General features: G+C 33.8%; 2 long non-coding RNA genes and 8 other non-coding genes across 10 annotated transcripts; 5 read left to right on the top strand and 5 right to left on the bottom strand.

Annotated features, from left to right (window-relative positions):
* Positions 1-3,332: 3,332 nt before the first annotated feature.
* On the top strand, positions 3,333-3,404 carry Trnae-uuc (transfer RNA glutamic acid (anticodon UUC)). The gene has a single exon. It is a non-coding gene; the product is annotated as a tRNA-Glu (tRNA).
* Positions 3,405-4,049: 645 nt separating this feature from the next.
* On the bottom strand, positions 4,050-4,120 carry Trnag-gcc (transfer RNA glycine (anticodon GCC)). Its single transcript has one exon. It is a non-coding gene; the product is annotated as a tRNA-Gly (tRNA).
* Positions 4,121-4,777: 657 nt separating this feature from the next.
* Positions 4,778-4,849, top strand: Trnae-uuc (transfer RNA glutamic acid (anticodon UUC)). The gene has a single exon. It is a non-coding gene; the product is annotated as a tRNA-Glu (tRNA).
* Positions 4,850-5,494: 645 nt separating this feature from the next.
* On the bottom strand, positions 5,495-5,565 carry Trnag-gcc (transfer RNA glycine (anticodon GCC)). Its single transcript has one exon. It is a non-coding gene; the product is annotated as a tRNA-Gly (tRNA).
* A 657-nt stretch (positions 5,566-6,222) lies between these two features.
* Trnae-uuc (transfer RNA glutamic acid (anticodon UUC)) lies at positions 6,223-6,294 on the top strand. Its single transcript has one exon. It is a non-coding gene; the product is annotated as a tRNA-Glu (tRNA).
* A 645-nt stretch (positions 6,295-6,939) lies between these two features.
* Trnag-gcc (transfer RNA glycine (anticodon GCC)) lies at positions 6,940-7,010 on the bottom strand. Its single transcript has one exon. It is a non-coding gene; the product is annotated as a tRNA-Gly (tRNA).
* Positions 7,011-7,667: 657 nt separating this feature from the next.
* On the top strand, positions 7,668-7,739 carry Trnae-uuc (transfer RNA glutamic acid (anticodon UUC)). Its single transcript has one exon. It is a non-coding gene; the product is annotated as a tRNA-Glu (tRNA).
* A 645-nt stretch (positions 7,740-8,384) lies between these two features.
* Trnag-gcc (transfer RNA glycine (anticodon GCC)) lies at positions 8,385-8,455 on the bottom strand. Its single transcript has one exon. It is a non-coding gene; the product is annotated as a tRNA-Gly (tRNA).
* A 1,476-nt stretch (positions 8,456-9,931) lies between these two features.
* LOC139495542 (uncharacterized) lies at positions 9,932-16,431 on the bottom strand. Its single transcript, XR_011657391.1, has 3 exons — positions 16,096-16,431; positions 12,353-12,440; positions 9,932-10,431 (listed from the first exon to the last, which is right to left on the bottom strand). It is a non-coding gene; the product is annotated as an uncharacterized lncRNA (long non-coding RNA).
* Positions 16,432-23,303: 6,872 nt separating this feature from the next.
* On the top strand, positions 23,304-27,561 carry LOC139495541 (uncharacterized). The gene is made up of 3 exons (XR_011657390.1): positions 23,304-23,561; positions 25,558-25,756; positions 27,170-27,561. It is a non-coding gene; the product is annotated as an uncharacterized lncRNA (long non-coding RNA).
* The last annotated feature ends 199 nt before the right edge of the window (positions 27,562-27,760 follow it).

Below are 27,760 nucleotides of genomic sequence, written 5' to 3'. Positions count from 1 at the left end.
ATTGGTCTATATGACTGTGGGTCTGTGGGGTTTTTTCCAGGTTTAAGTACTGGAGATATAATGGAATGCTTCCATTCACTTGGAAGTTTTTGTAAAAACCAAACTCTATTAATAAAAAGTAATAACACAGACAGTGATTTGTCTGTAAATTGTTTGAACATGGAATACGTAATTTTATCTTTTCCAGGGGAGGTATCAGATGTATCACTGATAGCATCTTTTAATTCTTGCATAGTATATGGTTCATTATAACTATCAGAGTTATCCTTATAGTAGTGCAATAATTTACTGTACTCCTTTTGTTCTATATCTTGTTTCTGACTTTTAAAATTGTCAGAGTAATTATCATCACTACTGACTTGAGCATAATTTGTAGCAAGTATATCTGCTTTGTCTTGAGTACATTCATATTTGGTATCATTATATAATAGGGTTGGTAAATTTAATTTTTTAAATGTTTTACCCAACATTGATTTTACTTTTTTCCATACATCTGACAATTTACTATCATTATTTAGCGAGTTACAATAGCTCTCCCAATACATAGCTTGTGCAGCTTTAATAGTTTTTCTGCACGCTCTTTCTTTTTCTCTATATATAGTAAAATCAGTACCAAAACCTGTATGTTGGGCACGGTTTTTACAAATATTCCTTTCTTTAACACTTTTAGTGCATTCAGGTGTCCACCATGGTACTTGTGGTTTTTTGGGTTTATTATTTTTTAATTTGACTGGGATGCACTCCCCAGCTATTTGGAGTATTTTGTTTGTTAGTCTTGAACATGTTTCTTCTATATTGTCAGAAATCATGTCAGGACTCAAATGTTCATTACATTTGCTGGAGAATGCCTCCCAGTCTGCTTTCTTATAATTATATACTGATTCAGAATCATCAGTTAGTATTTGTTTATGACTAAAATTAATATTTACAACATGATGGTCACTGCCATAAGAACTAGTGAGGTCAACTGACCATGTTATTTTACTAGCTAGACTAGAATTACAAAAAGACAAATCAATAGGTGCCAGTTCTAATGTACTGGGGTTACACCTTGTACCTGTACCATCATTAAGAAGTACTATATCTTTATACTCAAGGAAAGAGAACAACTCTCTTCCCTTAGTATCTGTATGTTTACCACCCCACATAGTGTGGTGGGCATTAAAGTCTCCACACAGTAAAAATTTTCCCTCTATTTGGTCAAATATATTATTATATTGTGGTAATTTGGTATCTGATTCTGTGTCATAAAGATTGACCAGTGTAATATCATTATTATCAAAATTAAATTTAATGCATGATATTTCTAAATTACTATCAATATTCTTTTTCAGATATGGGAGGTTTTCTCTGACATATATTGCTGTACCTCCATGTGATTTAGTATTACGAACAGAAAAATCAGCTATTTTATAACCCATTACATGTGGATGGTCTTGCTCGTTTTTACACCATGTTTCCTGGAAGCATATTATATCGGGCTTTATTTGCGACATAGCTATATACTCTGCAGCATTATTGTGAATACCACGACAGTTCCAATGAACAATACTGAACATTATGTTGTATATTAGTAAACTAGTAAAGTTAGCCATTATAAGCACAGATAGAACATATAACATTACTTCTGTTAATATTTTATGATTTGTATAATACATTATAGCATTTCTGTTGTTACTCTATTGGCCAATTGAAGACCTTTCGAAACATCATAATCAAATCCAAACATTTGTTTGGTTGCCATTGATACGAAACCAATAACTTTTTCTAAATTAAGATCACTTGTTGGGGTTTGGGATGTAAGTATATTAAGCATTGCAACACTTATAATTGGGATTACTTGGTCTATTATATTGGTGTTTTTATAACCTTTTTTGATATCAGTATGTTCAGCTTCTAGTTGCTGAACAACTGGTCTTGCTTTAGCCTTAGCTTTCACTTGTTTATTTGCCTCATGCAAGGTGATGTTGTCTCTTTTAACTACCTTGAGAGCTTGTTTTTGTTGCTCCCTTGAGGGACAAAGTTTATAGTTCGATGGATGGTCACCTTTACAATTTACACACTTTGGGGATTCTGTGTTACATTCAGTGGATTGGTGGTCCTCACCACATTTCCTACATTTTCTTTTATTGCTACAATTACCTGCCATATGCCCATATCCCTGACATTTGTAACATTGGATGGGATTTGGTACATATAGCTTTATTTTGTAGCTATTGAATCCAATATTTATGGTTTGGGGTAGTATTGGAACATCAAAGATCAGTTTGACTGATCTTGACGTTTTTCTTGTATTACTATTTTTATCATAGTATGTTAAACGTGTTGCCTTACTAACTTTTTGACCTTTCATGACTGATTTTAAGTCTTCATCCTCAATATCGATGTCAAGCGGCACGTTGTATATCACTCCAGCTGATGATGTAGTCGATTTGGGCAAACTTGACCTAATCGACCATTCACCAATGGAGGTTCTTTGTTGGATGTCTTTCCATTGATGCTTATCTTGGCACTCGATTAGTAAATTGCCGTTTGCGAGTTGCTTTAGATTTTTTGCAACTCCTACCGAATCCGATAGGGCCTTTTGAATTTTAATGGGGTTTTGTCTTCCAAGTTTAATGGATGGGTTTATACTAGCTATTATGAGCAAATATTTGTTGGGGGCATTTTGGAGGGAGGGTACTCTAATAACTGTGTTGTTATGGGTGGTAGCGGGGGAACCTGTTGCTACTCTTTTACGTTTTTTAACCTGGGTTGTCCATGAGTGACCCTGTTGACTTTCATTGTCAGTAGTTTCTAGGTCACTACTGCTCAATGCGTTGTAAAAATCCTCAGTTCGGAACTGAGTATTTTCTGACTCGTCCATCATGGCGGACAAGACAAAGGTAAACAAAAAAAACAAACTATATATATACTGTAAATAAGGTTAAACAAAATAAATTAGTATCTATTATTGAAAAGATTATATTAATCTTACTTGTATACAACAAAATATAGTCGATACTCAATCTGAAAATGAACAATAAATAAGTATAGTGCGGTGCTACAAAAAACACGACCGTGATGATCCGGGACTCACAACCCGAATTCAATGCATACACTCCATGTAATTACAATTAAGCTAAATACATAACTTTGCCCTTTATCAGTTGTAGATATACGTTTCTGCATCCTATAATTACCGACTGGTATAATTTTGTGAGCTTTGAATACTCTCCTGTCATGCTGTCAGCTGAATCATGGTTATCATATGTTGACACAATCATATTAAATGTATTAGGCTCGGTAAGGACGCTTTTATATATAGCTTAATTTTAACTAGTTATACTAAGTCCGATGTGGTCTAGTGGTTAGGATTTCTGGTTTTCACCCAGACGGCCCGGGTTCGATTCCCGGCATCGGAGCTTTAATTTTTTGTGCTTGGAGGAAACTATGTTAAAAGTCACGAACAAGATATGCAGGATTCACATACTCATCAGAGCGAATAAATTGCAATTAATTCTTGCAACGTATGTTAGCTTGCAGTTTGCATCTGCCGCTGTTTTGTGCCTTAATATTATGTCTTGAAATGACACCGACTGAAATGAGATGGGTGACCATCACACCAGTCCTGCAGAAGAATGTACACTAGCAAATAATTATGACTTTCTGTTTTAAAGTCATGTTGATGTTTTATGTATTTCTTGTCATTTAGTCAGTTGTTATGACATTATCCCCTCGGGGTATAAGTTAGATACGATAACGTAATTCCCTGCGTTTGCCACTCTCTCTATACAATTCCACTCTATTACTAAAAAATGGCAGCGCAGGAGCCATTCACTCCTGGCACACTTATAAAGCGCGTTCTTACCGATATTTATTTGTATCTTTTTCAAGATTGACCTCCAAAGCGAAGAGACGCACGCGTTGTATTTGAAATGATGGCATCAAATGAATTTCTTTTTACGTTAATTAACAGTAATGCCCACTATATATTTGTGGATGATACGATTATGTGCCAATATGTCCTCTAATCAATTGAAAACATTTGAAAGAGACGAAAAAAGAAATGCATCGGCCGGGAATCGAACCCGGGCCGCCCGCGTGGCAGGCGAGCATTCTACCACTGAACCACCGATGCTTATGACTATCACTTGTTTAACTTGATCATATAAGGACACGTGTTACCTGATATGTATGGTATATATGCATGTTAATATTATACTGAAATTGTCGGTAAATATATTTGATAGAGGAAATCGGCGATAGTTAAAATTACAGCTGCAGCATAATCTCAATTCGAGGTTGAAATATAATGACCAGAAATATCCCCGCTACTGTCGGCTTCGTGTATAATTTGCAACTTAAGCTTACCCGCATAGTTAAAAAAAAAAAAAAATCGTGATCTAAAAGGGGGAGGGATAATTAAATCCAAGTCTTTCAAAGAAGACCTAATCGCAAAACGAAAAGTTCTGTAATTTGACACGATTTCTGTTGTGGTTTGCATGACAGACAACTTGAACTCGTAAAGTCGACATATGGTACATGTTAATTTCAATGCATACACTCCATGTAATTACAATTAAGCTAAATACATAACTTTGCCCTTTATCAGTTGTAGATATACGTTTCTGCATCCTATAATTACCGACTGGTATAATTTTGTGAGCTTTGAATACTCTCCTGTCATGCTGTCAGCTGAATCATGGTTATCATATGTTGACACAATCATATTAAATGTATTAGGCTCGGTAAGGACGCTTTTATATATAGCTTAATTTTAACTAGTTATACTAAGTCCGATGTGGTCTAGTGGTTAGGATTTCTGGTTTTCACCCAGACGGCCCGGGTTCGATTCCCGGCATCGGAGCTTTAATTTTTTGTGCTTGGAGGAAACTATGTTAAAAGTCACGAACAAGATATGCAGGATTCACATACTCATCAGAGCGAATAAATTGCAATTAATTCTTGCAACGTATGTTAGCTTGCAGTTTGCATCTGCCGCTGTTTTGTGCCTTAATATTATGTCTTGAAATGACATCGACTGAAATGAGATGGGTGACCATCACACCAGTCCTGCAGAAGAATGTACACTAGCAAATAATTATGACTTTCTGTTTTAAAGTCATGTTGATGTTTTATGTATTTCTTGTCATTTAGTCAGTTGTTATGACATTATCCCCTCGGGGTATAAGTTAGATACGATAACGTAATTCCCTGCGTTTGCCACTCTCTCTATACAATTCCACTCTATTACTAAAAAATGGCAGCGCAGGAGCCATTCACTCCTGGCACACTTATAAAGCGCGTTCTTACCGATATTTATTTGTATCTTTTTCAAGATTGACCTCCAAAGCGAAGAGACGCACGCGTTGTATTTGAAATGATGGCATCAAATGAATTTCTTTTTACGTTAATTAACAGTAATGCCCACTATATATTTGTGGATGATACGATTATGTGCCAATATGTCCTCTAATCAATTGAAAACATTTGAAAGAGACGAAAAAAGAAATGCATCGGCCGGGAATCGAACCCGGGCCGCCCGCGTGGCAGGCGAGCATTCTACCACTGAACCACCGATGCTTATGACTATCACTTGTTTAACTTGATCATATAAGGACACGTGTTACCTGATATGTATGGTATATATGCATGTTAATATTATACTGAAATTGTCGGTAAATATATTTGATAGAGGAAATCGGCGATAGTTAAAATTACAGCTGCAGCATAATCTCAATTCGAGGTTGAAATATAATGACCAGAAATATCCCCGCTACTGTCGGCTTCGTGTATAATTTGCAACTTAAGCTTACCCGCATAGTTAAAAAAAAAAAAAAATCGTGATCTAAAAGGGGGAGGGATAATTAAATCCAAGTCTTTCAAAGAAGACCTAATCGCAAAACGAAAAGTTCTGTAATTTGACACGATTTCTGTTGTGGTTTGCATGACAGACAACTTGAACTCGTAAAGTCGACATATGGTACATGTTAATTTCAATGCATACACTCCATGTAATTACAATTAAGCTAAATACATAACTTTGCCCTTTATCAGTTGTAGATATACGTTTCTGCATCCTATAATTACCGACTGGTATAATTTTGTGAGCTTTGAATACTCTCCTGTCATGCTGTCAGCTGAATCATGGTTATCATATGTTGACACAATCATATTAAATGTATTAGGCTCGGTAAGGACGCTTTTATATATAGCTTAATTTTAACTAGTTATACTAAGTCCGATGTGGTCTAGTGGTTAGGATTTCTGGTTTTCACCCAGACGGCCCGGGTTCGATTCCCGGCATCGGAGCTTTAATTTTTTGTGCTTGGAGGAAACTATGTTAAAAGTCACGAAAAAGATATGCAGGATTCACATACTCATCAGAGCGAATAAATTGCAATTAATTCTTGCAACGTATGTTAGCTTGCAGTTTGCATCTGCCGCTGTTTTGTGCCTTAATATTATGTCTTGAAATGACACCGACTGAAATGAGATGGGTGACCATCACACCAGTCCTGCAGAAGAATGTACACTAGCAAATAATTATGACTTTCTGTTTTAAAGTCATGTTGATGTTTTATGTATTTCTTGTCATTTAGTCAGTTGTTATGACATTATCCCCTCGGGGTATAAGTTAGATACGATAACGTAATTCCCTGCGTTTGCCACTCTCTCTATACAATTCCAATCTATTACTAAAAAATGGCAGCGCAGGAGCCATTCACTCCTGGCACACTTATAAAGCGCGTTCTTACCGATATTTATTTGTATCTTTTTCAAGATTGACCTCCAAAGCGAAGAGACGCACGCGTTGTATTTGAAATGATGGCATCAAATGAATTTCTTTTTACGTTAATTAACAGTAATGCCCACTATATATTTGTGGATGATACGATTATGTGCCAATATGTCCTCTAATCAATTGAAAACATTTGAAAGAGACGAAAAAAGAAATGCATCGGCCGGGAATCGAACCCGGGCCGCCCGCGTGGCAGGCGAGCATTCTACCACTGAACCACCGATGCTTATGACTATCACTTGTTTAACTTGATCATATAAGGACACGTGTTACCTGATATGTATGGTATATATGCATGTTAATATTATACTGAAATTGTCGGTAAATATATTTGATAGAGGAAATCGGCGATAGTTAAAATTACAGCTGCAGCATAATCTCAATTCGAGGTTGAAATATAATGACCAGAAATATCCCCGCTACTGTCGGCTTCGTGTATAATTTGCAACTTAAGCTTACCCGCATAGTTAAAAAAAAAAAAAAATCGTGATCTAAAAGGGGGAGGGATAATTAAATCCAAGTCTTTCAAAGAAGACCTAATCGCAAAACGAAAAGTTCTGTAATTTGACACGATTTCTGTTGTGGTTTGCATGACAGACAACTTGAACTCGTAAAGTCGACATATGGTACATGTTAATTTCAATGCATACACTCCATGTAATTACAATTAAGCTAAATACATAACTTTGCCCTTTATCAGTTGTAGATATACGTTTCTGCATCCTATAATTACCGACTGGTATAATTTTGTGAGCTTTGAATACTCTCCTGTCATGCTGTCAGCTGAATCATGGTTATCATATGTTGACACAATCATATTAAATGTATTAGGCTCGGTAAGGACGCTTTTATATATAGCTTAATTTTAACTAATTATACTAAGTCCGATGTGGTCTAGTGGTTAGGATTTCTGGTTTTCACCCAGACGGCCCGGGTTCGATTCCCGGCATCGGAGCTTTAATTTTTTGTGCTTGGAGGAAACTATGTTAAAAGTCACGAACAAGATATGCAGGATTCACATACTCATCAGAGCGAATAAATTGCAATTAATTCTTGCAACGTATGTTAGCTTGCAGTTTGCATCTGCCGCTGTTTTGTGCCTTAATATTATGTCTTGAAATGACACCGACTGAAATGAGATGGGTGACCATCACACCAGTCCTGCAGAAGAATGTACACTAGCAAATAATTATGACTTTCTGTTTTAAAGTCATGTTGATGTTTTATGTATTTCTTGTCATTTAGTCAGTTGTTATGACATTATCCCCTCGGGGTATAAGTTAGATACGATAACGTAATTCCCTGCGTTTGCCACTCTCTCTATACAATTCCACTCTATTACTAAAAAATGGCAGCGCAGGAGCCATTCACTCCTGGCACACTTATAAAGCGCGTTCTTACCGATATTTATTTGTATCTTTTTCAAGATTGACCTCCAAAGCGAAGAGACGCACGCGTTGTATTTGAAATGATGGCATCAAATGAATTTCTTTTTACGTTAATTAACAGTAATGCCCACTATATATTTGTGGATGATACGATTATGTGCCAATATGTCCTCTAATCAATTGAAAACATTTGAAAGAGACGAAAAAAGAAATGCATCGGCCGGGAATCGAACCCGGGCCGCCCGCGTGGCAGGCGAGCATTCTACCACTGAACCACCGATGCTTATGACTATCACTTGTTTAACTTGATCATATAAGGACACGTGTTACCTGATATGTATGGTATATATGCATGTTAATATTATACTGAAATTGTCGGTAAATATATTTGATAGAGGAAATCGGCGATAGTTAAAATTACAGCTGCAGCATAATCTCTATTCGAGGTTGAAATATAATGACCAGAAATATCCCCGCTACTGTCGGCTTCGTGTATAATTTGCAACTTAAGCTTACCCGCATAGTTAAAAAAAAAAAAAAATCGTGATCTAAAAGGGGGAGGGATAATTAAATCCAAGTCTTTCAAAGAAGACCTAATCGCAAAACGAAAAGTTCTGTAATTTGACACGATTTCTGTTGTGGTTTGCATGACAGACAACTTGAACTCGTAAAGTCGACATATGGTACATGTTAATTTCAATGCATACACTCCATGTAATTACAATTAAGCTAAATACATAACTTTGCCCTTTATCAGTTGTAGATATACGTTTCTGCATCCTATAATTACCGACTGGTATAATTTTGTGAGCTTTGAATACTCTCCTGTCATGCTGTCAGCTGAATCATGGTTATCATATAACACTGGACACTTTTAATTTGCAAAACACTCATTTGCAAATCCGCCGCCGCCTCAAACAAGAGCTACAATATCATGTATATTACCAAAATGTGCGGAATTACATGGGATTCAATAATTTCATTGGTTTTATACTGTTACTTTCATATTTATTTTGCAATTTGAATTATAAAAACATGGGATTTTCAATATCCCATGGGACAGGGCAAAATCCCATGGGATTTACCATTATCCCATGGGATTTTGGTTAAATCCCATGGGATTTTTTTTGGTCCCATGGGATTATTGTAGTCCCATGGGATATTTGTTGTCCCATGGGACAAAAAAAATCCCATGGGACTATAATTATCCCATGGGATTTTTAATATCCCATGGGACAAAATAAAATCCTATGGGATTAAAATTATAAATATATATATATAAATATAAAGTTATGTGTATGTTACAATGAATGCTGTTTGGTAGTAAAATGTTTTAAATGTATACGAGTTTTTTTTATATTTTTTATATATACATATATATAATTTTTTTTAAATTTTGTCACAAACATGTTTTTTATTTGTTTATATGACAATAAATATTATTCTTATTTTGGAATGTATAATAATAATATTTTACAGTCAAAGAATAAAGTCCTTTCACTGAAACAAAATGATGAAATTTCTAAATAAATGAAAAAATATTGTTTTGAAATCTTTGTCTTGTTTATTCTATTATGAAAAATAGAACTGAAAAAATATTTCATATTCTGACTGAATAGTTCACTCTTTTCATGAGGTAAGATTTTCTTTGTTATAGGTTCATTGCAATACTTGTATAGGCAAACAATTTAAATTATATATATAACTTTGTGGTGTACATAATAGTATGCTTATAATTGCAAATTTATAATATAAACACTTTTTGTTAAAGTTTTTGCTTTCTTTATTCACAGCTTGCTATGTACAATTATTCAGTCCACTATATAAGAGTGAAGTCAATAAATAATTTCATTCACTAGAATATTCCTGCAATTCTTAGACAAAACATTTTTTCAATCTGTTCTTCAAAGATCTTCCTCTGTACATCTTTATTGAATGGAGAGATTCAAATGAGAAGACAAAGCAAGTTTATTTGGACAACAACATTCTAATATCTTGTTCATTCGTTCCATCTTTCAATTGATAATTACATTGTTGTATTTATATGATCAAGTTCTTGTGCATCAATGATCGTGATGATATGACTCCTTTTTGTTTATAGTCATCATGTTGAAATTTCCTCTTTCAAATAAATGTAGGAAAAAACATGTTCCATTTCAAATTAATAAAAAAGTCGCACTATGGAGAAAAATATCAGCTTTAAGTTTTCCGTTCAGTATTGATCTGTGAATGATGACCATGAAAATCCAGATTTCTGACCTACAAATACACAAACTCAAAAATTATCAGTGAAGAGATCAATAAAATGGCTATTTTATCGGCAGCAGTCTGTTTGCGCCAATTACTGTTTTTCAGGGGTATCATTTGCGCCAAAAGATTTTTTCCAAATGTTTCAATTGCGCCAATATTCGGAACTCATTTGCGCCAGTTTACCTGTACACATTTCTATCATAAATATTAATGATGAATGTGTATTCTTATTTTTGGCTTAAAAAATATCATATGTTCGGAGATATTTCAGCATTGAAGATGAACATCTGGAGAGAAATGACTTGACATGCATTATACAGATTGCTGATTATGTTTTAAGTGATTAAGATGATAACACAATGTTGACTACTGTACCCCTATTTTTGACATTTTTACCTATTATGTCTGTTTGTTTTGTTCACGCATCGGTGACTATATAATGGAATTTGATGCGACTGTCATACAAGTGAGAGGTTTAGCTAGCTATAAAACCAGGTTCAATCCACCATTTTCTACATTTGAAAATGCCTGTACCAAGTCAGGAATATGACAGTTCTTGTCCATTCGTTTTTGATGCGTTTTGTTATTTGATTTTGCCATGTGATTATGGACTTTCCGAATTGATTTTCCTCTGAGTTCAGTATTTTTGTGATTTTACTTTTTAGCCACATACATGTATGTTGATGACACAGTGCTTTTTTATTGGCTGAAACTCTATCTACCGCAAGACGTACCAGTAATGGAGCAGAAGCATTCCACGGGAATTATTATGATCTGTTTTCTGCATTTCATCCTTCAATCTTTGTCTTTTTGACAATAAAGTGAAGTTACAAGCTACTACATACATTAAATTTGGAAGTACCCATGCAGCAGTAGTAAGAAGAAAGTATGTTTCAGAAAAGGAAAAATTTGCCGTGTAAACTGCTAGTTCCAAGTCCAAATAAAGCGGGAGGAGGGAAGTCATTTTTCTTCTAATTGGCACATTCGTATGTTTTATTTTTGGCGCAAATGATACCATGTAATTTTAAAACAGGTGGCGCAAACGTAGCATTAGAGAAAAAAAGTTGTGGCGCAAAAGGACGCATTTTTGGCGCAAACGGATCTCTCCCATTTTATCATGTTTATGATTAATATGATAAACTTTCATTTAAATATTCAAGTACTAAATTACAGAAATCGCTTAAATTTTATAATAGTTTAGTTAAAGTACAGCTTATTTAAAATTATAATAAAAAATATAGGCCACCGATGAGTTAAATAAGATATTACATTTTTAATGCCAAAAAATGGCTTTTTTGCACCAAAGGGAGATAATTTGGAGCTTTTTCAATGATATATGCATTTTAAAAGTCATCTGGGGCCAAACCGAATTGATTGTTTTGAATGATTTGGTGTACCATATGATAAAGATATAAATAAATTGAGTTATGAAAAAAAAAATTAAAACATTTTTCTGAAATTGTTATACCCTAGAGCCTCCTTAAATGTCATTTGATCTCTATTGGAGAAATGTCTCATTGGAAATCAGACTGCTAAGTGTTTCCTATTTTTATATCAACCCAGCCATATTATACCTGTCTAATATCAGGAGCTTGTACATAGTTCAGTGGTTGATGTTGGTTCATACCCGTCATTTTTATTTTTCATAATTTTTTGTTTTTATAAATTAGTCTGGTATATTTGACGTTTGAATTGATGCTCTGTTTCAAATTTGGTTAGTGTTGACTTTTATAGATTACTATAACATGTATAGGGTATGGGTTTTCTCATTACTTACAGGTCATCAATGGCCTCTAATAAGTAATTACAATGCTTACATCCACTAAATTGAACTCTGGTGGATAGTTTTCTCTTTCATCATACCACATCTTATTTTAATAAATATTTAATTATTATTCAAGGACAAAATTTTTTATAACAGTGGACTTACCATTTAGGCTTTGTTGACCTCTGTAAATCTTATTTTGTTGATAATTTCTTCTGTTTATAGTTTCCCCTTTATCTTTCATGTTCTTGCCCTACACATAAAAGGGTAAACATCATTTAATGACAAAAATAACTACTATATGTATTACATAATTAGTAGGCAACTGAAAATTTTGTCTTATTTGTATATAACATCAACTTACTCATCATTCTTGCTGTTCAATATCATGAATATTATCATTATTCTATGAATATGAGGTCACAGTAAAATTAACCTTGGCAGGCAGACATCTTTTTTTATATGATACCTTGTAGTCATTCCATACAACAAGTAGACCTATGCTTAAAAAATCTAAGGCCAAAATTAAAAATATGTTTGTTTCCCCTCCCCCCACACGGGTCAAAAATAAGCGCCCGGGTCAAAAAATTATTTTCCACAAAAAAATCGAAATTATTTTTTTCCTGAAAATAATTTGTTTCCATTTTTGGAAAGTGCTTGAAAGCAGAAGGATTGATAATCTAAATAAATACACTCAAATTGAGCACAAACAACTGAAAAAAGGCCTGGACTGGACAAGTCAAACCATTCATGTGACCATGCTATGACAATCACATCCAGTTAAAAAAAAATAGAGGCTCTCAAGAGCCTGTGTCGCTCACCTGTTAATGTGTTTACTGATGTCGGCCATCTTCGTTGGTAGGCGGGGTCATTAGACACTTTTTTTTTTAAATAGATACCCTAGTATTATGATTGTGGCCAAGTTTGGTTAAAATTGGCCAAGTAGTTTTAGAAATGATTTTTATACAAGTTACAAAAATTACGAAAAGTTGTTCAATATTGACTATAAAGGGCAATAACTCCTTAAGGGGTCCTCTAACAATTTTGATCATGCTGACTTATTTGTAGATCTTACTTTGCTGAACATTATTGCTGTCTATAGTTTATCTCTATCTATAATAGTATTCAAGATAATAACCAAAAACTGCAAAATTACCTTAAAATCACCAATTTTAGGGCAGCAACCCAACAACAGGTTGTCCAATTCAACTGAAAATTTGTGAGGGGATATATCTTATTCTGATGGACATTTAAATCTTGAAAGATTTGCCCTAAATGTCTTAGTTTCAAAGATATAAAGCAAAACCTGCATTTTACCACTATGTTCTAATTTTAGCCATGTCGGCCATTTTGATTGGTATGCTGAGTCATCGGACACATTTTTTAAACTACAAACCACAATGATAATTGTGGCCAAGTTTGGTTAAATTTGGCAAAGTAGTTTCAGAGAAGAAGATTTTTAAAAAAGTTACAAAAAATTATGAAAAGTTGTTAAAAATTGACTATAAAGGGCAATAACTCCTTAAGGGGTCGACTGACAATTTTGATCATGTTGACTTATTTGTAGGTCTTACTTTGCTGAACATTATTGCTTTACAGTTTATCTCTATCTATAATAGTATTCAAGATAATAACCAAAAACTGCAAAATTTCCTTAAAATAACCATTTCACAGGCAGCAACCCATCAAAATTTCAGGGCAGATAGATCTTGACCTGATCAACAATTTTACCCCATGTCAGATTTGCTCTAAATGCTTTGGTTTTTGAGTTATAAGCCAAAAACTGCATTTTACCCCTATGTTCTATTTTTAGCCATGGCGGCCATCTTGGTTGGTTTGACAGGTCACGCCACACATTTTTTAAACTAAATACCCCAAGGATGATTGTGGCCAGGTTTGGTAGAATTTGGACAAGTAGTTTCAGAGGAGAAGATTTTTGTAAAAGTTTACAGACGACGGACGCAGGACGACAGACGACGAACGCCAAGTGATGAGAAAAGCTCACTTGACCTTTCAGGTCAGGTGAGCTAAAAAAAAACTGCCTTCCTGGTCTGTTTACAAAGGGTAGACCCGGGGAGGGGAAACAGACATTCTTTTAAATGTGGCCTGATAAAATGACAAAACCAAGAAAACTTATCATTGACCAAAGAACAATAAAATGCGGTCATGGTTTATATATGAATCTGCCATTCAGACATGCACACCTTACAATTGTTTCATATCTACCAAATATAATCTACCTGTAACTTTAAACATATGATAAACTGACAAAACAATGCAGTGTTTCATTGACCAATGAACCATGCATGAAAATGAGGTCAAGTTCATATAAAATATGACAGACAGCTAAGTGCATCTTACAATTATTTCATTCACTAAATAAAGGGGCCTTATTGCTTACAGTATCCAGAAAATTGACCAAACCACAAAAACTAAATATTTTCAAAGTTCCTTATACCCTGCCAATTTGTTATGGTTGTGCCTGTTCCAAGTCAGGATCCGATAATTCAGTGATTGTCGTTTGTTTATGTGTAACATATCTGTTTTTCAATTTTTTTGTACATAAATTAGGTTGTTAGTTTTCAACTTTCAACTTGGCTATCATGTGTAAAATCATACAAGTGTTGGGAAAACAGGAAGTTGTCGAGTGATGAATCTGAAAATGCATCACACGGTATAGCTGACTTATTTAACCCTGAAACCAAATTTCAGAAATCCTTCTATTGTAGTTCCTAAGGAAAATAGGACGAAAAATATTCATCGGACGGACTGACTGACGCAAGGATGGATGGACAGACAGGGGTAAAACAGTATACCCCCCCTTTTTTAAAGTGGGGGCATAATTTTAATACGGGGCTATAAAAACCCATGCAAGATGTCAAAACAAAAAGAAGTAATCTAATTCTTACTTGTTAGGGGCTATTTATTTATTGTCGGTTATACATATAACAATACAACATATTAAAGGTCTGTAGAGCTTTTATCCGACATACATATATATGACAAGCACAATACATTTGTACATGAAACATAAAGCTCATCACTGAGATAGTAGTCTCAGATAGAGGGCGGCGGGGTCAACCAAACTCCCCTATTCAATCTGAATGCAGGACAGAAAGTCACACACTGTCACAGGACAAAAAGTCACAATTTAGTTTTGAGATTATTTTTCTTTGAACAAGAAAACACTCTTTTTGTATTTTTCTTGAAGTTTTATACATGAACATGATGTAGCAACTTTAAATTAAAATTTATTAAAAACAAATAAATCAGTGCATTAGGTTTGCGCACATTATCATTACATTTGCGCACAAAAATCATTACGTTTGTGTGCAGCTTTTGATTACATTTGCACGCATTTTTTAACATGTAAATATAAAAAAAAAGATATAGTATGATTGCCTTTTACAGCTGACTATGCGGTATGGGCTTTACCTCGGGCTTTGCTCATTGTTGAAGGCTGTTTGGTGACCTATGGTTGTTAATGTCTGTGTCATTTTGGTCTCTTGTGGACAGTTGTCTCATTGGCAATCATACCATACCTTCTTTATATTGGCTTATGGTTGAAGGCCGTAAAGACCTCTAGTTGTTAATGTCTGTGTCATTTTGGTCTCTTGTGGACAGTTGTCTCATTGGCAATCATACCACATCTTCTTTTTTATATTATGAACAATTTCCTAAAATTAAAAATGAATATAATGTAATAAAAAGAAGATATTTCAAAATCTTTTTTCATTTATATTCAATCAATTGTCAACAAATTGTTTGTGACTTTTTGTCCTATTAACTTTGTTACTTTATGCCTGAGTTTGACATGTGTTTGACTTTTTGTCCTGTGACTTTCTGTTTTTGCAGAAGTCCAGGGAGTGTTAAAAAATCACATGTGCAAGTTGAGAGTCAACACTTACACAAGGACTACACAATACTTTTTCAGAATGTCAGCAAAAAAGAATCACTGGTGACAGGGGAGTGTAACCGATGAATTGATCCTGAATCAGATAAGATTTTCCCGGTACGTCTAAACACCGCTCAGGAGGACCTCCTGGGTGCACACATGCAGGGCATACAAAGTGCACTCATGGCAGACCCTATATAGTCGCCGTCGTATCTGCACACATGATGGATGTATATATTCGTTATAGATCGTCATACACTTCTCATTTTAGAGTTAAATTTGCAAGCAACCTCTTAAGATTCTAAAATAATAATGCTACTAAAAATATATTATTTCCCCCAATTTTCGCAATTTTTCGCCATATAAAATATTTAGGCGACTGTGCTTTAGTGAATATAAACGATGACGAGGCCTCACGAATAAATATAAATATGAAATATACTGGAACATCGATTAGCATAGATCGAGCAGCAGAGTAAACTTCCACATAAATCTCGAAGTTATTTACGCCGGATAATATAGACTGTGCTCCTGAATAAAGTTGTCAAATACATTAATTTGTGTTTTTTACTTCTACAAGAAATTTGATTCAAATGCTAATTACGCACCATTTGCTGAGCAGAGAATCATTCTAAGCCAGGAACCGATCTATACTAACTGATAACAGTAAGAATAGAAAGTCTCTGTAAAAAGGCAGTCAATACTAACAGAACTGTATTAACTTAATGATACATGTACATCAAGTTCCAGCACCTCACTAAGCACCCTTGCCTTGCATACTGAGATGGCAAACTGGTGTGTGTCAGTATTTTAATATAAAACTGCGTAGGTTCATATCGTTTGATTCAACGTTTGTTTGGTAAGGATCGTTGTAAAATTATATCTAAATCTTTGTTAAAATACGATTTTAAATTGTTCAATTCTTTCTATTTCATAATTTTGTCAAAGTCTACTTTTTAAAGTTTTAAATTTTACAGAAAAAATGAATATTCCAATTTGATTTGAAGAAAATCTTTTTGAACTGTCATGACATGGTGTTGCAAAGCTGATTACAGGTAACTATAACATACAGTAATTTTCCATTACGACAGTGCGTGTATTCTCGGGTGTGTATAACGTATAGTTTTCTAGAGAACATCCTGTCTACGTGTAATACAGATTGATGACATTATACAACATTTCTTTGGTTAAATGTGATAAGGTATCTGTGTCCATTCCCTATTTCAACACCACTAATTTTTCGAAGAAAAAAAATCCAAAAAAAAATTGTTCGAAATTAAGAAGAAAAGTAGCAAATATAAACTTCAGTAATTGCGCATTGAGTAAACATAATTCCAATATTGCATGAACAAATCCGTGAGAAAACGTATATATACATGTATGAATAAAGATGTGTTTTAAAAGACCTATTGGCATTATTTCACACTAGGACCTAAGATAACTAGAACTAAGCAATGGTTGATCCAGAAATTTTCATAAGTGGGGACTCATTGACTGCCTTAGAGGGGTCACGTCCAGTCATGCTTCTGTGATTCCCTATATAATCTACCATTTGTTTCCCAAGATTTAGGAGGGGGGCTGGTACACACATATATATATAAATATACCTCTGCGGCGGAGCCAGCCATTTGAAAAGAAGGGGGTCTCAACCCAGGACAAAAGGGGGAGGGGGTGGTTCCAACCATATGTCCCCATTCAAATACATTGATCGTTCAAAAAAAGGGGTGGTTCCAACCCCCGAAACCCTCCCCCTGGATCCGCCACTGATACCTAGTATGCATATAATTAAGAACAGCTTTGAATATATGCATATAATTAAGAACAGCTTTGAATATATGCATATAAAATAATGGTACGTTTAAAAACCGTTCAAGATCTCCTGGTTGCACACAGGACATTAAGTAACTTAGGACATGTATATATCATAGTAAGAGTTCAGGGTATACATTCGATAACTAACATATTTTATAATTTTGTAATTTTTGTTTTGATAAAATCAGAGACATATAATACATGTATTGAGACATATATAATACATGTGTCTCTGAAAAAATCAAACCATCTTTAAAGAAGTTATTTCAGTTTGAATCGACTGTCTTTTGCATTAGAATTCCAAAACGTTAATGTTATTTACAAATGCCAAAACCTGCAAGAAAGAAACATTTATATTCGGTGATTTTTACACTAACCGTTTTCGTAATTTGTTTTAAAAATATTAAAAAGTACATGTACATCGTTTTTTCAAGATTTGTATAGTAACTGGTTTAATTAAGTCCCCTTGATGAAATTTAAATTGCGAGACGCTAATTAATAAACTATGATCTATCTATCGGCATGCGTCGTTATTTGGGATACGTCACGGATGACCGATGGTCATATTCAATACGATATACCAATCATCATTTGAATTTGGGCAATTGATCTTTAATAATTAGGACTAATTGGTGATGGCAGAGAATAAGTCGCTGGTGATGGTTAAAAACATATAGAAGTAAACTTTGCAAAAAAAAAGGTTTCCTCGGAAAAAATTATGAAAATATATGAATATGCTAAATAATTTTTTTTTCCGAAATAATAATTAAAGACGTTTAGAAATAACAAATTTTCACAGTTGTGAAATTTTCAATTCAAGTTATTTCATTTTGAAAACGTTGAAAAATATAGATCTTATTATATGTTAAATGTGGGCCGCTTGGAGATCAACTTGTGAAACCCTGCATAATTAGGGTTTGTCTACTTTCGTCTTTTTATATTACCAAACATGCTATAATCAAGGATTTGTACAAGGCCTTGTTATAATGAATATTATCGCCAATATCACCATAATTAAATAAAGAACAGATAACAATATTCGCCTAAAGAGTTTGCCATCTAACAATTCAAAATGAAATGTTGAGTCGAAACTGAGGTACCAAATCTATAAAAAGAATCACTATTTTAGTCGAAATTAAACTGTATATAATATTCTTTTTTTCAAAACTCCTGAAATAATTAAACATTAACTATAGAGAACTTACATATGCAAATCTGTTTAAAAGTATGTGAGCGTAAATAAAATTTGTTTATTACCCCCCCCCCCTTTTTTCCTTCTATAAAATTTAATTGTAAACGATTTTCGTTCTTAATTTGTGTTTAAAATAGATATAGGAAGATGTGGTGTGAGTGCCAATGAGACAACTCTCCATACAAATAACAATTTAAAAAGTAAACCATTATAGGTTAAAGTACGGCCTTCAACACGGAGCCTTGGCTCACACCGAACAACAAGCTATAAAGGGCCCCAAAATTACTAGTGTAAAACCATTCAAACGGGAAAACCAACGGTCTAATCTATATAAACAAAACGAGAAACGAGAAACACGTATATATTACATAAACAAACGACAACTACTGTACATCAGATTCCTGACTTAGGACAGGTGCAAACATTTGCAGCGGGATAACTGGGGTTCATGCTGTCAAAAAAAAAATGTCTCCTTGTGTAAAAGTTATTGATAAGAAAAAATTGAAGCTTCCAGAAGAATAACGGTACGTCTAAACACCGCTTGAAGGACCTCCTGATTGCACTCATGACATACGAAGTGCACTCAGGACCCTTTATAGTCATCGCACACAGGATGGATGCATATATTCTTTATACGCTTCTTATTTTAGAGTAAAATTTGGTAGAATTTGTAATTCTTTAATAGTTATCCCATAAGGACGCGGTGTGTCAGTGTAAGATCATCCCGATGGCCGGAGGCCAGAGGGTGATCTAACACTGACACACCAAGTCCGAGTGGGATAACTATTTTACATCCCAGCTCTTTTAGATTAGACGAAAAAACATTTACAATTCATAAAATCTAGTTTAGAACGCCACACAAACATTATAATATACTTTATATATTATTATATAATGTATACCCTTTATGACCCCCGAACCCGATGAGTAGATATCAAACAATGTCAACTCGCCCCACTTGCCTATCGGCCCACACTATATCGCCACTTTATAAAAAAATCTCCCCACTCTTGTTTACCGAATCGCCCACTTTAAAAAAAATGTAAAATCAAATTGAACAATCAGTCTGACAACTCACTTATTAACGAAAAGGGTTAAAACCCCACCGAATAAAGGTCTGCCAACTCGCCCCACTTATAAAAAGATCTTGCTTCCTTTAAGTTTGTTAAATTACTGTAAATTCATATCCAGTCGTCCTGGTGTAGTGGTATGTTTCTTGGCTTGATATGCTATAGGTCTTGAGTTCGAATCCCAGCATATCCTCTGGATTTTTTCTACGTGAATTTTGGTAGATAGTCTATTCCGTATAATTAATTATAAGTTTTATAGTGGATTTGACATTCCCGCCAAAATGATACAGAACAAAGGAAAGCATGCACAACAAAGAAACTCAAACTGGGGTGATCTGGTTGGTACGATCCGGCTCAGATCACCCCTGTTAGAACAAAGGAGCTGGGATGTAATAGAAAATAATAAGGGCACGTGTCACTGATTACACAACTACTGAGCCATGAATTATCCAATCAACAAAATTAATTGGATTATCTTTATTGTTGTTTTATACATTGTGTTGTTAGTACAGTGTGACCATGCGGGAAGTAATATTGTGACGTCTAGAGTGAATATCACGATGTTTTAAGATTTTCGTCTTTTATTAAAATTTCGTTCCATAAATTTTTAAGTTTTATTCTTAATTTTATTATCATGTCCTAGACCAGTAATTAATTCTTTGCACGAGTTTGAAAAGGGAAATAATTATAAATGTTCATACTTTAAAAGAATTTATATTAATTAAAGTTTTGTATATGGAATCCGTTCTAAACGGTAAAAGCCGTACTTTTCAAACAATCAAACTCATATACATGTAGTTAGATGTTATTTCTCATTTTTATCGAACTTGTCCAGAAATTTTATTTTTGAGTTATACGCGTACGAATATTTTAAGAAATCCGTTTTTATTAATTTTTTTTTCTCTAATTAAAGTCGTTTTGTCCAGTTTCACAAGCCTGATACGAATTTCAATGCGAAAATAAATTCTGAAAATGAACTTGTCTCCGTTTTCGTCTCCGTTTTTTGAAAATTATGATATTTTGGGTATAATTATTTCTAAAAAATATGTAAGTTAGATTGTAGTAGCGAGAAATTTTTAAAAAGAAGATGTGGTATGATTGCTAATGAGACAACTATCCACAAAAGACCAAAATGACACAAACATTAACAAAGAAAGACTATTTCGAAGACAGTTTATTGACACGAAATCCGTTCAAACCACGACTAAGTCTTCGTGCACAGATTTCCGTTAAGGTTAACTGAATATTGTATATATATAATTGTCTTCTCTTGTATAATGGTTTGTTGAGAATAAAGATATACAAATGTAATAAAATTTGATATTCAGTCAACATTGTGTTTGTTTAAAAACTTGATTTAGAGAGAGAGATAGAGAAAAGAATCACACTGAAAAAAAAAAATCGAACTTGTTACAGAAAAAAAAAACGCAACTATAAAATCGTGAACTGCAAAACACAACAAATTAATTTACCCGTCATCATGAAAAATAAACTGAAAAAGCACATCGAATGAGATATATGTTTTATTTTTTCTATATGCAAATTCATGTCAAAGGTAAAACTGAACTAAACAATACAATTCCTAAAAAACAATAAAGATAATCCAATCAATTTTGTTGATTGGATAATTCATGGCTCAGTAGTTGTGTAATCAGTGACACGTGCCCTCATTATTTTATAAGAATTAACATATCTATCTAAGTTCGATTCAGGCGCGGATCCAGAGGGGGGAGGGGGGTTCCGGGGGGGTTGGAACCCCCCTTTTTTTGGCCGATCAATGCATTTGAATGGGGACATGTAGTTGAACCCCCCCTTTTTTTGCCCTGGGTTAGGACCCCCCCCCTTTTAAAAATGGCTGGATCCGCCCCTGCGATTTCAACTTCTACCAAAATTTAACTCTAAAATAAGAAGCGTATAACGAATATAAACATCCTTCATGTGTGCAGATATGATTACGGTAATGGGTCTTGAGTGCACTTTGTATGTCCTGAGTGCACCCAGGAGGTCCTGAGCGGTTGTTTAAACGTACCCGTAGAATAAATCATTTCCTGAACCTAAAATACATTTATCTGTAATTAAAGAAAATTCGCCTAAAACATTCTCTCATATATTTAAACAATTAATTGTAAAATAATTAATTCAACGTCGGACTTTCTGTCTGTTTACTAATACTTTTCTTGTTCAGTTTAGTTTATACCCATAATAGATGAACGGAAATAAGTACTTTTTTTTAGGAAAATTTACAATTAGATGAACGGAATTAAGTACTTTTTAGGAAAATTTACAACTCAAATTTTCAAAAACAAAATTCTACACTTTTTACCTGGATGTTTTTCTCTGTCTCGAAGCCGCAACCTTTGACCCCGTATCAAACGTAGCGACCAACACCTCACATGACGTATTCTCGATGTTGAGGTATTGACAATATACAATCACATTTATCAATATACAGCAAGTAAGTAATTTGGTGTTGAATGCCAGTAGATCAGAATGTGTTAATTGAACTTTACCTGTTTAAGGGGCACTAGCTGCCAAATTCATGTTCTTCATCGATTTTAATAAAATTCACATAACGTGTATATAGTGTTGAATTGTTTATTAAAATGTTGCGCACAATCTTGGCTGATATGCATAAAACCATTGTATTTCATGACACTGCATGAAAAAGAAATTGACTTATCGCATAATACCAGAACCAGAGACATATATGTTGTATCTAATATCTCTGCCAGAACTAAAAAATAAACTACAGTAAGTCCACATACACATAAGAGGGTATGGATGTGAATTAACAGAATAGAGAACAAAGGACAAAGTAAAAAAAGGAATAAAGAATAGTGAAAGAAAGAGAATAATGGAAAAAAGTGTAAGTTATTAAAAATATAACTAAAACAAGAATGTGTCCCCAGTACACGGATGCCCCACTCGCACTATCATTTTCTATGTTCAGTGGACCGTGAAATTGGGGTAAGAACTCTAATTTGACATTAAAATTAGAAAGATCATACCATAAGGAACATATATACTAAGTTTCAGGTTGATTGGACTTCAACTTCATCAAAAACTACCTCGACCAAAAACTTTAACCTGAAACAGGACGAACGAACGGACGAACGAACAGAGGCACAGACCAGAAAACATAATGCCCCTCTACTATCGTAGGTGGGGCATAAAAAGAAGACAGAAAAAAAGACACCCCTCCGAGACGAGCCTTACATGCACTGTTATTACCCAAGGTTAATTTTACGGCGGCTCATTTTATTTTGGCTTAGAAATAAACATAATTGACAAGTTTCCTTCCCCTGCATTCTCGATCCCACATGTAAATAGCACGGTGATTTCAAAAAGACATTGATACATCATTACAACACTTGCCGTCAGTATTTGAATATATTGATTAAGAAGGTATAGAAGATTAATGCACGCACACTATTATCCACCACTGGCCTAAATAGTTAGTCCGCAAACAACGAGGGTCATAAAAACCCAGCACTCTGAACACAGCCACCGGCATGGTGTGAATCTGAAAGCTTCCCACTATCCATTTCTACCCATAGAAAACTTTTGCCTTTCATTTATCAAAAATGAAATATGTTGATATTAATGGTATATAAGAATTATTGGGGAATTCAAACCATTCCTATTGTAAGTGATAAAACTAAATTTATATCAGGGTGATTGAAATGAGGAAAAAAAAGGGGGAATCAGGAGTTCAGGGCCCCCTGTTTGGGAAAAGAATTGGTTGATTATATATGGAATCACTGAGTCATGGCAGGAGCAGGCCCCTCTTAGGCAGTCGGTGGGCCCCACTTATAAAAAATTCTAGATCCACCACTGTGGTCATGGTGGTCTTCAGTTGTATTATCTTTTAAAAAAAAATTACACCTGTATAGTGTATATTCTTTAGTGTAAATCAAGGGAAAATACTGTGAACTATCTGTGCATTGGGGCTTATTAAAAGGTATTTCGGGGGGGAGAAAGAAGGGAGGGTGAGTCCATGGGAGGTAATCCCCACCCCTTTCAATTTGAGAATATGCTATTATCTTGTAAACGGTCTAGATCCCCATCCCTAAACCATATATTCTTGAATGGGACGATAAAACAAATCAAATGAAATTAAAAGGAGGTCTTTGGGGGTTACCCCACTCTGTTCAATTTGAGAATGTGCTATTATCTTGTGAACGATCCAGATCCCCACCCCTAAACCATATATATTCTTGTCGGGGACAATAAAATTAATAATGAAATAAAATAAAAGTGAAGTCCCACCCCCTCTAGTTTGAAAACTTGTAAACGGTCAAGATCCCCACCCCTAAACCATATTTATATATTCTTGTATAGAACAATAAAACAAATCAAAGGAAATATAGGGAGAGTCCATGGGGTTCACCCCCACCCCCACATGTTTGAGAAACTTTTGAATGGTTGAGATCCCCTGTCATCCAGTGGTTAGGTGAAAAAATTTCAGGATCCCTGATCCCCACCGTCAAACCATATATATTCTTGTATGAGACAATAAAACAAATCAAATGAATATAGGATCATCCCCTTTGTCTTGGGTTGGGAACCCCCCTTTTTAAAATGGCTGGATCCCGGCATACCATCTAGCTAGCTATAAAGGCTTTAAAAATATGAAATCAAACAAGGAAATTAACAGTGTAGGCAACTGTTTTGAATTTAAAAAAAAGTCTTACATATATATAACAATGTTAAATTTTTTGTGCATTTATTTTTGCTTATCGTATTTTCAATAATAGACAAAATTGCATGATTGAATATTGTAATTTAAGAAAAATCAGCATACATGATATAAAACATGTAAAATGGGAAGTGGAAACTGGGAATTTGACAAAGAGACAACAACCCAATCAAAGAGCAGACAACGGCCGAAGGTCACCTATGGGTCTTCAATGCAGTGAGAAAAATTCGGCACTGGTCTTCAGCTCATAAATATGTATCAGAAATGAAAACGAGATACAGCTTTCAGTTGTATTAATAAAAACCTCACAATAAGTTCTGAATATCACAATATACAGTATTGCAAGATTCTCTCAAAATGTACACATAGAGCTGAAAAACTGTCAGTGACTGTAAAATTAATCATGCTTACATTAAAGTCCATGGAGTCCATCTTAATATGCATACTCTCGTAGAAAGGAATATAAGTATGCAATAGACATCAAGTTTTCAAAAATAAGAGTATCTATGCCATTAATTTACGACAAGATCTTTATCAAGTAATAATTTCGGTTTGTTTAAATATTTCGGAGGTTAGTATGACCTCCTCTTTGGTGATGATGTTTTCATTTTAAAGTTGGGAAAATTGTTTGTACATGTACCAACAAAAATAAAAACACAAATTCAATCTAGAATTATGTTTTTATCATTTTTTTATGTTTAGGTTGTCAGCAAGATGAAAAGGACAAGTATGCAGTTCAAAATTCAAAATGTGGATAAGTTGAGGTTCTAGGTCTTACCTTTGCAGATTTTCATATTTTGCATGAATGAATTCAAAGGTTATATGATGGACAGCAGAGAAAGAAAAAAACAACTTTTCAATTATCCTGCTCCTGGATAAATGTAAAACATCTTGTTTTTCGGTAAGTTTTATGCTCTGTTTTGATAGTGTTAGTGCATTCATCTTTCCAGTCTTTCCTCTAAATTGTAAGTTTTTGGTGAGTGTTCACCATGAATTTCAGTAAGTAACTTGTGGATTTACATGTATATACTCAAAATTTAGTACTAATATTAATGGGATTTTAGCATGACATCCTGCCAAATGCTTGTTAATCATGTTTATGTTCCAGAACAAACAAGTATTTGGACTGACTGTACGCATACAGTCTGCCCAATTTTAAGAAGTTGGTCAAGTTTATTACAAACAAATGTACAGTACAGATCAACATAACTGAAATCTTTAATAGATTAATACAAAAAGTTTAATTGCAGTTAAAATAAAAACACAGGTTTGGTTGAGCTGGTACCAGACAGTACAAGTATACTTAAATGGTCTGACTGTACACATATGGTGGGACTGTAAGTTCTGGACCATAAAAGTAAGATCCGAATACTGATATGGTCTGGAACATTTATACATGTCTTAAAATTAATATCAAACACATTGGTGTTTTTGAACTTGGTAATAAGTTATGTGATAGAACTATAATGTTTTGGGATATCAAAATCAAAAATATCCCATTTTTACTTTTAATAAAGAAGAAGATTATTGATGTATGTTTAAATGTATATTAAAATGAGACAGCAAGCCAACAACACAAAAAAAAAAGGATAAAACATACATATTTTGTTTGTATCAATGTTATAATTTCCAATATGTTCAAGGTATTTTTTCATTGAAATAAAACACAAATTGAAATCTGTCTGAACTTCAAAAGCTTAAAGAAATATTGTTTCTGTTGTCTGCATTTTGTATAATATATTGCAAATTCTTGTGAATAATGGAATGTTATTATAGTTGTCTAAAGTTTTAACTTTTAACATTGATCTTTATACTGTAAAATTCATAAATTATTGCGTGCATTTATTATTGCGATTCTGTCATTTTAGACTTAAATGCGATTTTAAATTTTACGATTTTGAAAAATCCTGTTTAATCCATATAAAATATTTCATAATACGAGTTTAAATTATTGCGTTAACAACTCCGTTGCATTTTTCGCAATAAAAAAAAACTTGCATTAATTCCGAATTTACAGTATATATATATATTATGTATATAACTTGGGAAAATACCCAAATTTTATAAAGAAGAATACATTAATTGATTGTTATATGGTATTAGAATAGGAAGATGTGGTATATTGCTAATTTGACAACCCTCCATCAGAGACCAAAGGATGTAGGCCGTTAGCAACTGATGACACTGGACAACCTTTAACAATCAGTAAAATCCATACCGCATAGCTATTTTTATTGAAAATCATATTATTGCTACATGTATGAAAACAATTTTGTATAATCCATTACTTTAGATTTTATTGGTTCTTTTTCAGAAGGATTGAAATTCACCACCTAAAATAAATGGAGAAAACATAGAAACAAGACCAGAATAAATTCAAAGAAAAAGTTGGATCAGTTATTATTTTCATCACTCAGTCAATGATTTGAAGTTCTTTTAAATTCAAAAAAATATTGAAACCACAATAATGTCAAAGTTCTGTGCTGAATGTCCAAAAAGTGGACTATACCATCAAACAATGCTGGATGATAAGAAACTATTAATGTTTTGTGTTGAGGGATATTGTGAAAAAAAAAATAGATTTACTTAAATAGCTACTAGTATGTTAAGCCTAACAATAGAGTTTTTATTGATTTCAAATGGCAAATAATTGTGTTTCAAGAAAGTATTCTATAATTCATGAATAAACATATATTGATACTTACATTATCTGCTTTGTTGTTTAAAAGTTTAGTTTTGAACAGTTAAAGAACAATATGCTAAATTAACATTTCCCAAGAAAAAAAGATATTCAATTAAAAAGATTCATCTTATATTAATTTACTACCAAATAGAATACATTGTAACATACACATTACTGTTTATTTATATCTATATATTTACAATTAGAATCCCATAGGATTTT

Source organism: Mytilus edulis, chromosome 11, assembly GCF_963676685.1.
Source record: "Mytilus edulis chromosome 11, xbMytEdul2.2, whole genome shotgun sequence".
NCBI classification, from domain to species: Eukaryota; Metazoa; Mollusca; class Bivalvia; order Mytilida; family Mytilidae; genus Mytilus; species Mytilus edulis.
Note: the sequence above shows the minus strand (reverse complement) of the source record. Positions and strands in the feature narration are given on the sequence as shown.